Source organism: Carcharodon carcharias, chromosome 1 (assembly GCF_017639515.1).
Source record: "Carcharodon carcharias isolate sCarCar2 chromosome 1, sCarCar2.pri, whole genome shotgun sequence".
Classification (NCBI taxonomy): Eukaryota; Metazoa; Chordata; class Chondrichthyes; order Lamniformes; family Lamnidae; genus Carcharodon; species Carcharodon carcharias.
Window position 1 is genome coordinate 103,868,321 of NC_054467.1, and position 12,631 is coordinate 103,880,951.

At 45.7% G+C, this 12,631-nt stretch overlaps 1 protein-coding gene across 5 annotated transcripts in view; it reads left to right on the forward strand.

The window, feature by feature from the left end:
• The window catches only part of ptpn13 (protein tyrosine phosphatase non-receptor type 13), a 270,908-nt gene that overhangs the window by 219,881 nt on the left and 38,396 nt on the right, over window positions 1-12,631 (forward strand). The window lies entirely within an intron of this gene.

Genomic DNA, 12,631 nt, shown 5'->3' on the forward strand with positions numbered 1-12,631 from the left:
TGATAGTAATGTTAGCATGTTGTACAGACTACATGTAGCACACTTTACTAAAGTAATAAAAATGACCTTTAGAGTTTGACCTCCAGTCTGTTGGGTGACAGATTTACCTCAGTATAACATTCTGTGCTAGAGTCAGAAAATGTTGGGTTCCAGCTCCATACCTGGACTTGAACACACAATCTGGGCTACAGTTAATTACAAGGACTGATGGACTTTTATTAAGAGGTGCGATATTAAGAAGCCAAGGCCCATCTGATGCCTCAGGTGGGCATATAAGATCCCACAGCACTTTTCCAAAAAGGGCAGGGCACATTTCCCAGTGTCCTGACTTACATTTATCCCTCAATGAAAACAGATTTTCTGGTCATTTATCTTAGTGTTTGTTTGGACTTTGCTGTGTAATAATTGGCTGATAAGTTTCCCTGCATTCAACAAAGACTAGACTTCAAAGGTACTTTGTCGGCATTGAAGTGCTTTGGGTTGATCTGAGGTTGTGAATGGTTAGAAATAGAGAAACTAGGAGCAGGAGTAGGCCATTTGGCCCTTTGAGCCTGCTCCGCCATTCATTATGATCATGGCTGATCATCCAACTCAATAGCCTGCTCCCACTTTCTCCTCATACCCTTTGATCCCTTTCACCCCAAGAGCTATATCTAACTCCTTGAAAACACACAATGTTTTGGTCTCAACTACTTTCTGTGGTAATGAATTCCACAGGCTCACCACTCTCTGGGTGAAGAAATTTCTCCTCATCTCAGTCCTAATTGGTCTACCCTATATCCTCAGACTGTGACCCCTGGTTCTGGACTCCCCCACCATTGGGAACATCCTTCCTGCATCTACCCTGTCTAGTCCTGTTAGAATTTTATAGGTTTCTATGAGATTCCCCCCTCATTCTTCTTAACTCCAGTGAATATAATCCTAATTGCCTCAAGCTCTCCTCATATATCAGTCCTACCATCCCAGGAATCAGTCGGGTAAACCTTCGCTGCACTCCCTCTACAGCAAGTACATCCTTGCTCAAATAAGGAGACCAAAACTGCACACAGTATTCCAAGTGTGGTCTCACCAAGGCCCTGTACAATTGCAGCAAGACATGCCTGTTCCTGTACTCGAATCCTCTGGTTATGAAGGCCAACATACCATTTGCCTTCTTTACTGCCTGCTGCACCTGCATGCTTACCTTCAGCGACTGGTGTACAAGGACACCCAGGTCTCATTGCACATTCCCCTCTCTCAATTTATAGCCATTCAGATAATAATTTGCCGCCTTGTTTTTGCTACCAGAATGGATAACCTCACATTTATCCACGTTATACAGCAACTGCCATGAATTTGCCCACTCATTCAGTTTGTCCAAATCATACTGAAGCATCTCTGCATCCTCCTCACAGCTCACCATCCCACCCAGCTTTGTGTCATCTGCAAAGTTTGAGATATTACATTTAATTCCCTCATCTAAATCATTAATATATATTGTGAATAACTGGGGTCCCAGCGCTGATCCCTGCGGTACCCCACTAGTCACTGCCTGCCATTCGGAAAAAGGCTTGTTTATTCCTACTCTTTGTTTCCTGTCTGCCAACCAGTTTTCTATCCATCTCAATACATTACCCCCATCCCAAGCACTTTAATTTTACACACCAATCTCTTATGTGGGACTTTGTTGAAAGCCTTCTGAAAGTCCAAATAAACCACATCCACTGGCTCCTCCTCATCAACTCTACTAGTTACATCCTCAAAAAATTCTAGTAGAATTGTCAAGCATGATTTTCTTTTCATAAATCCATGTTGACACTGTCCGATTCTGTCACTATTTTCCACGTGCTCAGCTATTAAATCTTTTATAATGGACTCTAGAATTTTCCCCACTATTGACGTCAGGCTAACTGGCTTATAATTCCCTGTTTTCTCTCTGCCTCCCTTTTCAAATCGTGGGGTTACATTAGCTACCCTCCAATCTGTAGGAACTGTTCCAGAATCTGTAGAATCTCGGAAGATGATCACCAATGCATCCACTATTTCTAGGCCACTTCTTTAAGTACTCTGGGATGTAGATTATCAGGCCCCGGGGATTTATCGGCCTTCAATCCCGTAAATTTCCCCAACACCATTTCCCTACCAATACTGATTTCTTTCAGTTCCTCCCTCTCACTAAACCCTGTGTTCCCCAACATTTCTGTTATGTTATTGGTGTCCTCCTTTGTGAGGACAGAACCAAAGTATGTATTTAGTTGGTCAGCCATTTCTTTGTTCCCCATTATAAATTCCCTTGCTTCTGACTGTAAGGGACCTACATTTGTATTCACCAATCTTTTTCTCTTCACGTACCTATAGAAACTTTTACAGTCAGTTTTTATGTTCCCTGCAAGCTCATTCTCGTATTCTATTTTCCCTTCCTTAATCAATCCCTTGGTTCTCCTTTGCTGAATTCTAAACTGCTTCCAATCCTCAGGTCTGTTGTTTTTTCTTGCCAATTTGTATGCATCTTCCTTGCATCTAATAATATCTCTAATTTCCCTTGTAAGCCATGGTTTGGCCACCTTTCCTGTTTTACTTTTGCGCCAGACAGGAATAAACAATTGTTGCAGTTCACCCATGCACTCTTTGAATGTTTGCCATTGCCTATCCACCGTCATCCCTTTAAGTAACATTTCCCAATCCTTCATAGCCAATTTGCGCCTCATACCATCGTAGTTCACTTTATTAAGATTCAGGACCCAAGTTCAATTATGTCACTCTCCGTCTTGATGAAGAATTCTATCATATTATGGTCACTCATTCCCAAGGGGCCTCACAGAACTAGATTGCCAATTATTCCTTTCACATTACACAATACCCTGTCGAGGATGGCCTGTTCTCTCATTGGTTCCTCAACATATTGGTCCAGAAAAACACCCCGTATACACTCCAGGACTTCCTCCTCTATGGTATTGTTACTAATTTGATTCGCCCAATCTATATGCATATTAAAGTCATCCATAATTACAGATGTTCCTTTATTACATGCATCTCTAATTTCCTGTTTAATGCCATTCCCAACATCACTACTACAGTTTGGGGGTCTATCTACAACTCCCAGTAACGTTTTTTGCCCCCTTAGTGTTTCTCAGCTTTACCCATACAGATTCCACATCGTCGGAGCTAATATCTTTCCTCACTATTGCGTTAATTTCCTCTTTAACCAGCAATGCAACTCCACCACCTTTTCCTTTTTGTCTGTCCTTCCTAAATACTGAATACCCCTGGATGTTCAGTTCCCATCCCTGGTCACCCTGCAGCCATGTCTCCATAATCCTGACTATATCATATCTGTTTACATCTATTTGCGCTGTTAATTCATCCACTTTATTGCGAATGCTCCTCACGTTAAGGCACAAAGCCTTCAGGCTTGTCTTTTTAACATTATTTGTCCCATTCCCACTATTTTTCACTGAGGCCCTGTTTGATTCTTGCCCTTGATTTCCCTGCCGATCACTTTTCGTATTCTGCTTTCTGTCTTTTGTTACTGTCTTTGATTCCCCTTCCTCTGACTCCTTGCATAGGTTCCCACCCCCCTGCCATTTTATTTTAAACTCTCCCCAACCACTCTAACAAATGTTCCCCCTCAGGTTCTATGTGAATACAAGTGGTTTCTTCTTCCTTTATTATGGCATAGTTTATTACGGCATAGTTTATTACAACATAGTTTCTGATAAGGTACTCTTATTCACCCTTAATTATAGTTAAAAAGAAGAAAAGAATTTGTCTAGTGCCTTTCAGAACCACCAGAGGTCTCAAAGTAATTTACAGCCAATGAGTTACTTTTGAAGCATGGTTACTATTGTAATGTAGAAACCAATTTGCACACAGCAAGCTCCCAGAAGCAGCAATGTGGTAATGATCTGGTCATCTGTTCTTGTGATGTTGATGGAGGAACAAATATTGGCCAAGACATATGGGACAACTCTTTTCCTATTTTTCTTCGAAATAGTGCCATGGGATCTTTTATAACCACCTGAGAGGGCAGATAACTTAACATTTCATCTGAAAGGCAGCACGTCCAACCATGCAGCACTTCCTTCAGTATTGATCTGGAGTGTCAAATCCTGGAGTGGGATTGAACTCCCAACTTTCTGACTCATAGATGACAGTGGTGCCAACTGAGTCATGGTTGACAACAGTAGAAGTGAATCTTTAATATGCTGAGCTGTGGAGCCTGGTGAAAGGGTTAGAAACTATGCTTCAACTATACAAAGCCCTGTTTAAACCATACATGGAATACTGAGAGCAGGCCTGGGCACCACACCTTAGGAAAGATACATTAGCCTTGGAGAGAGTGTAATGTAGATTCACTGGAATTATAGCTGGACTCCTTCTCTGGAATTTAGACGGTTAAGAGGTGATTTGATCAAAGTATTCAAGATATTAAGGGGAGCATATAGGGTAGATTGGGAGAAGCAACTTCCATGAGTTGCGAAGTCTAGGACTCTGTGACATTGTCTAAACGTTAGAGCCAGACCCTTCAGGTGTGAAATTAGGAAATACTTCTTCATGCAAAGGATGGTAGAAGTTTGGAACTTTATTCCTCAAATAGCAGTTGGTGCTAGATCAACTGTTAATTTTAATACTGAGATTATTATTGGATTTTTATTAACCAATTTGATAGGATATGGGGAAAGGGAGATATCTGGAATTAGGTCGCAGATCAACCATGATCTCATTGAATGGTGGAGCAGACTTGAGGGACTAAATGGCCTTAGCCTGTTCCTATATCCCTATTTATATTATGGGGAGGATTCTAAATACCATTTGAGGAAGCAGAGTCATCAACACTACTATAGCTTCCAATTGTATAGTGCCTTTAATGTAATAAAATGTTTAAAAAAATTTCACATAAACAAGAACAAAGTTAATGGTCATAAAAGATTTAGCAGAAGTGGACAATAGCAGAATGATTTTGAGGAGTTTTTAACGGTGGCACAGAAAGGAGCAAGGAAAAAGAAGTTTAGAAGTTGGAGGATTGGACAGTTCCTTGGACAGTTGAAAGTACAGGGCAATTCAAGAACAGGAGGACGTGGATATAAGGGTGGGTACAAAAAAACTCAAGAGTTGGATGACTGTAGTTTGCTGGTTGGGGTTTAGGGTAGAGTGAGTTGAGGCCATAAAGATATTTGTGAATAATGAGAAGGATGTTTTTGTTAATGGGAAATCAGCAAAAGATCATGAAGGTGCAGCTTATGGATGAGAAAAGCCAGCTACGGGTGACTTAGATAAGTTGAGTTTGTGTCAGGAGTAGAATGAGTAGAAGTTGAATCTGAACATTGAGATAATGGAGTGAGATAGGGCTAAAGGCCCATAGTGTTGCGGAACTGGAAGCTGCAGAATTAATGATGGACAGGGTGTGAGCTTTAAAGCTTAGTTCCAAGGTTCTACACATGTAGTTCAACCTGAGTGCGGACCCTGGAAAGAGATGAGCATACTTGCAGTTTTGGTGGGAGCTGAATAAGGTAGTTTCAGCTTTCCCAATGCTTAGCCATAAATTCTAGGTCATTCACAACTAGCTGTAGACAGTCCAACAACATGAAATTGTTTGTAGTATTGGGAATCACAGTTGGGATGGTTATCACAGAATCACACAGTGTAGAAGAGACCCTTCGGCCCATCGCGTCTGCACCGACACGTGAGAAACATCTGACCTACCTACCTAATCCCATCTACCAGCACTTGGCCCATAGCCTTGAATGTTATGACATGTCAAATGCTCATCCAGGCACTTTTTAAAGGATGTGAGGCAACCCGCCTCCACCACCCTCCCAGGCAACGCATTCCAGACCGTCACCACCCTCTGGGGTAAAAAAGTTTTTCCTCACATCCCCCCTAAACCTCCTGCCCCTCGCCTTGAACTTGTATCCCCTCGTGACTGACCCTTCAAGTAAGAGGAACAGCTGCTCCCTATCTACCCTGTCCGTGCCCCTTTTAATCTTGTACACCTCGATCAGGCCACCTCTCAGTCTGCTCTGCTCCAACGAAAACAACCCAAGTCTATCCAACCTCTATTCATAACTTAAATGTTTCATCCCAGGCAACATCCTGGTGAATCTCCTCTGCACCCCCTCCAGTACAATCACATCCTTCCTATAATGTGGCGACCAGAACTGCACACAGTACTCCAGCTGTGGCTTCACCAAGGTTCTATACAACTCCATCGTGACCTCCCTACTTTTGTAATCTATACCTCAATTGATAAAGGCAAGTGTTCCAAAAGTTTTTTTTTCACCACCCCACTAACATACCCCTCCGCCTTCAGAGATCTATGGACACACTCCAAGGTCCCTTTGTTCCTCAGAACTTCCTAGTGTCATGCTGTTCATTGAATACTTCCTTGTCAAATTACCTCATCCAAAGTGTATCACCTCCCACTTTTCAGGATTAAATTCCACCTGCCAGTTATCTGCCCATTTGACCATCCCGTCAATATCTTCCTGTAGCCCAAGGTACTCAACCTCACTGTTAACCACCCAGCCAATCTTTGTGCCATCCACAAACTTACTAATCCTACCCCCCACATAGTCATCTATGTCGTTTATATAAATGATGAATAATAGGGGACCCAGCACAGATCCATGTGGTACACCACTGGACATGGGCTTCCGGTCACTGTAGCAGCCTTCTGTCATCACCCTCTCTCTTACAACTAAGCCAGTTTTGAATCCACCTTATCAAATTACCCTATATCCCATGTGCATTTGCCTTCTTTATAAGTTTCCCATGTGGGACCTTGTCAAAGGCTTTGCTGAAATCCATATAAACTACATCAACTGCACTACCCTCATCTACACACCTGGTCTCCTCCTCAAAAAATTCAATGAAATTTGTTAGGCATGACCTCCCTCTGACAAAGCCATGCTGACGATCCCTGATCAAATCTTGCCTCTCCAAGTGGAGATAGATTCTTTCCTTCAGAATTTTCTCCAATAGTTTCCTTACCACTAATGTGAGATCCACTGATCTGTAGTTCCCTGACTTATCTCTACAACCCTTCTTAAATAGCAGAATCACATTAGCTGTTCTCCAGTCCTCTGGCACCGCCCCCCTGGCCAGAGAGGAATTAAAAATTTGGGTCAGAGCCCCTGCGATCTCCTCCCTTGCCTCACTCAGCAGTCTGGGACACAAATCATCTGGACCTGGAGATTTGTCCACTTTTAAGCCTGCCAACCTTGTTTCTAATAGGTCTCCAATACCTTGTCACTCCCTGGGCAGAATTTTGCCCTTGATTGGCTGACAGGCCCCTCTGGCTTGGCAGCGGGCGGGCAGGTGATCGCTGCTGCCGAAACGAGCCCTGCTGCCAATTTAAGTGGGCAGGCTGTCTGACGGGAAGCGATATGCACTTCCTGTGCTGGAGTTGGTGGGGTGGGCCACGGGTGGGGACAATGAGATGGGACATGTTAATAAATATCACAAAAACTTTATTAAACTTTTTAAAAACAGATATGAAACCTCATCCCGCCAGTGAATGAGGTTTCATGTTTTTTTAGAAGCCCACTGGGGCTCCTGGCCTGCCCACCAGCCTTAAGGTTGGACGGGCAGGACCTTTAATTGGTTTAACTACCCTGTCAATGGCCTCAATTGGATGATGTCAGAGGTTCCCCATGACGTCATTTTGTGTCGTTTTCGTGTCGGCGAGCGGACCCCGCCCCCAGCTCGCCGATGGAAAAATTCTGCCACCAATATCAATTTGCTCAAGAACTCGCTGTCCATCTCCCCGAGTTCCATACATTTATCCTCATTCTCTTGGGTGAAGACGGATGTGAAGAATTCGTTCAACACTCTACCGATATCCTCTGGCTCCACCCATAGATTGCCCCCTTGCTCCCTAATGGGCCCTACTCTTTCCCTAGTTATCCTCTTCCCTTTGATACGGTTATGGAATATCTTGGGATTTTCCCTACTTTTACCAACTAGAGCTTTCTCATATCCTCTCTTTGCTCTCCTAATTGCTTTCTTAAGCTCCACCCTGCACTCTCTGTACTCCACTAATGCCTCCACTGATTTGCTCCCCATGTACCTGCTAAAAGCCTCTATTTTCCTTCTCATCGTATCCTGAATATCTCTGGTCATCCATGGTTCCTATCACCCCAGAGGGAACATGTTGAGCCTGCACCCTCCCCATTTCCTTTTTGAACACCCCACTGCTCTTCTGTAGATTTCCCCACAAGTAGCTGTTCCCAGTCTACCTTGGCCAGATCCTGCCTTATTTTACTAAAATCCGCTCTCCCCCAATCCAAAACATTTTTTTACAACTTGTCTATTTCTTTGAAATTTCTTTGAAATCATCCACATGCGGATGAAAACTGCACCTGTGTCAGCAGATAATGACCCAGAAATTCTTGCAACCCAGAAGAGCAAAAATGGAATCTAAAACATTTGGACACAGCTGAACCACCCTTGAAGATGTGATGTATCAGCCCTGGCTGTGCACATGATCCTGATCCTGATCCTGACCTGCAATTTGGGACAGAGTTTGCATCTAAAGGTATGGGCAGATGGGATTCTGCTCCCCACAGGTCCCCAGCTACAGCTTCCTGCCAATTGTTTGTGCTCGCACTCTCTGACCAGATCTTGTCCAGCTATGGGGTGGGAGTCTATAGCAGTTTATTTATATGATCTATTCCTCACCTCTCCCACAATATCAGGACCAATGTCTCAGGGAAGCAGACAAATGAAGAAAAGATAATAACACTGGGCGGGATTTTCCGCTCCGTGGACTAGGTGCAGTGGCGGGTGGGAAAAGTGACGTTTTCCCCACCAGTCGTAATGGCGGGTTTTTGCACCTGGTTATCTGTCTGCTTCTCACGTTGTTAAATATATATCAACAAGAAACACGTTGTATCGTGGGGAGGTGGCTTCTGATTTGCCTGCCCCACCATGACCTCGGTAGATTGTCACTCAGGGTGCCATATTTAAACCACAGGTGAGCGATGGCTCCCAAACCATAGACGTCTGCAGCAGCAGCTCACTGGGTAATCTTCTAGATGCCATCAAGGATCACCAGGAGGGTCTCTACCCCGTGATGGTAGAAGGAGGTCCACAAACCTCACAACTGCGGCTTGGGAGGAGGTGACCACAGCAGTGAGCGCCGACTCTGCACAGAGGAGATCAACCATGCAGTTCAGGAAGAAGATTAATGATCTGATCTGTTCCGCCATCTCATCACTTTCAGCTCACTCTCACAAGACCCTCACACCCACACAAGGCAGGCACCTTTATCATCTGCCTTGGCATGCATCCTGCTAACACGTTCTCCATCTGTCTTTATGCAGGACAAGCTCGCCCACAAAAAAAGGAAGAGGTCCCAGACTGTTGGGGCATGTCTGAGCTCAAGGAATTCACTCTTTGAGGAGCATGCTGTTGAGCTGGCCCAAGAGGACCAGCACCACACCTGTGGCAACAGTGAGGTCAGTGGCGCAGATGCAAGTGAGAACCATGCACCAGCTGATCCTTAAAACAACGGTACTATGAGTGCATTGTCACGTTTTCAAGTCAGCTGCCATGCACTAATTATCTCTACTCTTTTTTAGGCACCACTGCCAAGCCCCCCAGGGACACCAGGAGCCAGCCCCCTCGACACCTCAGATGAGGATCCTGAGAACACCACCATTGAAGACCCATTACGTTCACCCACACCTTCCACCAGTGCAGTGCACGCGCCTCGGTGGGACCTCAATCTACAGCAGGCTCAGTGTCACAATTTGGTGAGCACAACACAGAATCTGGTCCACGGCAGGCAGAGGCAGGGACATCCAAGGTCCTGGAACTCGGAAGACTGCTGGGGGCCAGGACTTTTCTGAGCTCCAGTCAGATGACGGGCCTGTGGACTCGATCCTAACATAGATGTTGGAACTGCAGCGACAGTTACAGGGATATCAGGCAGGGTTCTCAGCTGTATTCCACAGGCTGCAACATATGATGGAAGATTCCATCCGCTTTCAGTATAAGGTAATAGCGCCAGCATGCCAGCACACAGGTCAACACTGGTACAATGGCAGCTGCCATGGAGACCTCGTTCCAGGGCTTAAGTCCTTCACTGTACCAGGAGCTGTAGTCGATCACTGTAGGCGCTGGTGGCATCCATCAGTGGCTCCACGAGGGGCCCAGGGCACCTCGATCTCTCCGCAGCTGCACTTTCTCCTCAAGGAGTCAGCCAGGGGCCCTCAGGCACCCATTGGGAGGTGGACTAGCAACTGGTCAGCTTGGGGCCATCCACCCAGGTGACTCCTGGAGTGTCCATCTGATCCCAATCCCCTCTTCCTGTGATCCCCATCACCTCCAGCTCCACAACCAAGGAGGGTGCACCACAGCAGGAGACCCAAAGCAGACTGGGGCCCTACAAGCCTTGGCCCTCCAGAGGACACCTGCCAAAGTCATTACACAGCAGGGCGCAGCAATCAGCAGGCTGCCTCCACCACCACTGCGATTGTCTGGGATGCGCCAAGACATAGTTGTAGAGTTAGGAAGATCAAGAAATACTAGGAACACAGTGGTAGCATGGGTGTTCACCAAATGTATCTAGTTTGTGCCAATGTTATTAAAACCACACCCATTCCCCATCTCCTCTTGTGGATGTCTCCTCTGTATGCTGAGTTGTGTTGTACTCAATTAGATGTCACACCGCATTCCCTCCCCCACTTATTTCAGATGTCGCATCATTGCCTTTGGTCCATGTTGTGTGCAGCCACCTCATCAAAGTGTGTGCCCCTTCTCAGTTCTTTACTGACATCAGTGATGCCTCACCCTCAATGTCAAAAGTGCTAGTGCCAGGTGTCTTATCGACATGCATTGCCGGCTCAAGTGATGTTCATTCTTGGCTGTGTAAGCTGATCTCACGTAGCCCCTCAGCTCATCTGCATTGTGGAAAGGTGAAGGTGTTGTGTAGAAGGAGAGATGTAGCTGCATATGGAGAAGGGTAATCTTTCCTTGAACTCCATGTACTTTCTGACATCTGTGAGGGTCTGCAACCTATAAGCCCATACTCAAAGATTGTTTGCGCCCCTGCCAGCCTTGCACATTGTTGACTCTCCAAGTGGACATCTGTTAAGCTGACCAATAAGTGTGCGCACCTTCCCACCACAGTGTGCCGGTGCTCTGACTGCCATTGGCACAAGTTTGTCCTAGAGCTCAAAGCTCTATAGCTTTAACCGTTTTCCACCTTGAAATTGTCTGCATAGCATCTACAAGGCAATTGTCGAAGAGAAGGGATGCAGCGTTAGCTCATTCTTCCCATTTAGCCCCTAAACACTTGCCGAGCTCAGCAATGCTACATCCACATGGAGATTTTTTTGCGGTCAGTAGAACCATAGAGCATGGTCTCTATGCTCATATGTTAGCTTGATGAGACAATGCTCAGGGCAGAAAAGGGCTAGGAGTGAGGATATAATGCAGCTGATATGTGTTCTTTATTATCAACGAAGCGGAACCTTGAGGTGCGTCTGCGTTTTTGGGGTAGCCAGGGCTGACTATTATGGGAAAACTAATGGTGTCGAAAAGGAGGCTTTTTCCTGCCTGTCAGGCAAATGTGTGAAGACGGTCATTGTGAGGTGTCCATTGAAAGGTCAGGCTAACTGAGGCCCATTGAGAGTAAAGGGTCTCAATATAATGGGGATTAAGGTAGTGCTGAGGACTGAGTGCTTTGAATGTGCGTTAACACCTGTTGAAAGTCCTTGCCTGCCTTGGCCCAAGTCACGCTGAACAACATCACCATCAAAATGACACATAAGGTGTTTTTCCATTGCCGGAGATGGATCTCCTTAAGGTGCTTTGTCAGACTGAAGGTATACTGCCATGAGTCCACTGAGGACTGCGGTGCAACTTCTGCCTCTTGTAGGCTGCCTTACTGGGATGCTGGAGAGACACTTGAAGAGGCAGCACCTTGTGTCATCTGCAGTTGGTACCTCATCTCAGCAAGGACACATGTACTTGAGGCTTCATCTTCCTTCAAATGATGAGTACATGGTGAGCGGAATGTGTAAGTACTCAATCTCAGAAGGAGAGGGTGGTTGAGAAGGCTAGCCATGCTGGTGGTGATGTGGGCCCATCATGGAGGGCACACGTCCGACAGGATAAGTATTGCTACTCATCATCATCACCCTGGAATCTGTAATCTGGTGGCTACGAGCGCCTCACATGCACGCTTACCTCGCCTGGCCAGTGCTTTGGTTTCTTCCCCTGCAGCCTCAGCTTTCTCAACCTCATCTACTTCATCCCTCTCGATGTTCTCCTCATCAGAGAAGAATTGTAGCTCCTCCACCTCGGCATCCGGCAAGTCCTCCCCACTTTGCATCACCAAGTTATACAGGGCACAGCAAACCACAATGATCTGTGAGACCCTCTGGAGAGCGTACTGAAATGCTCCACCAGATCAGTTGAGGCAGCGGAATTGCATCTTAAAGGTGCCAATGTCTGCTCCACCAATGTTCATGCAGTGGAATGAGCATCATTGTACATTCCCTCAGCTGGAGTTTGTGGCCATCGGACGGGCGGCATCAGCCACTTTGTTTGCCTTTGTCACTGAGGAGCTAACCTTGGATGTTGTGTGGTCCCTAGATGCCCAGGATGTGCAATCTACTCAGGATGTAGGAGTCATGGCAGCTTC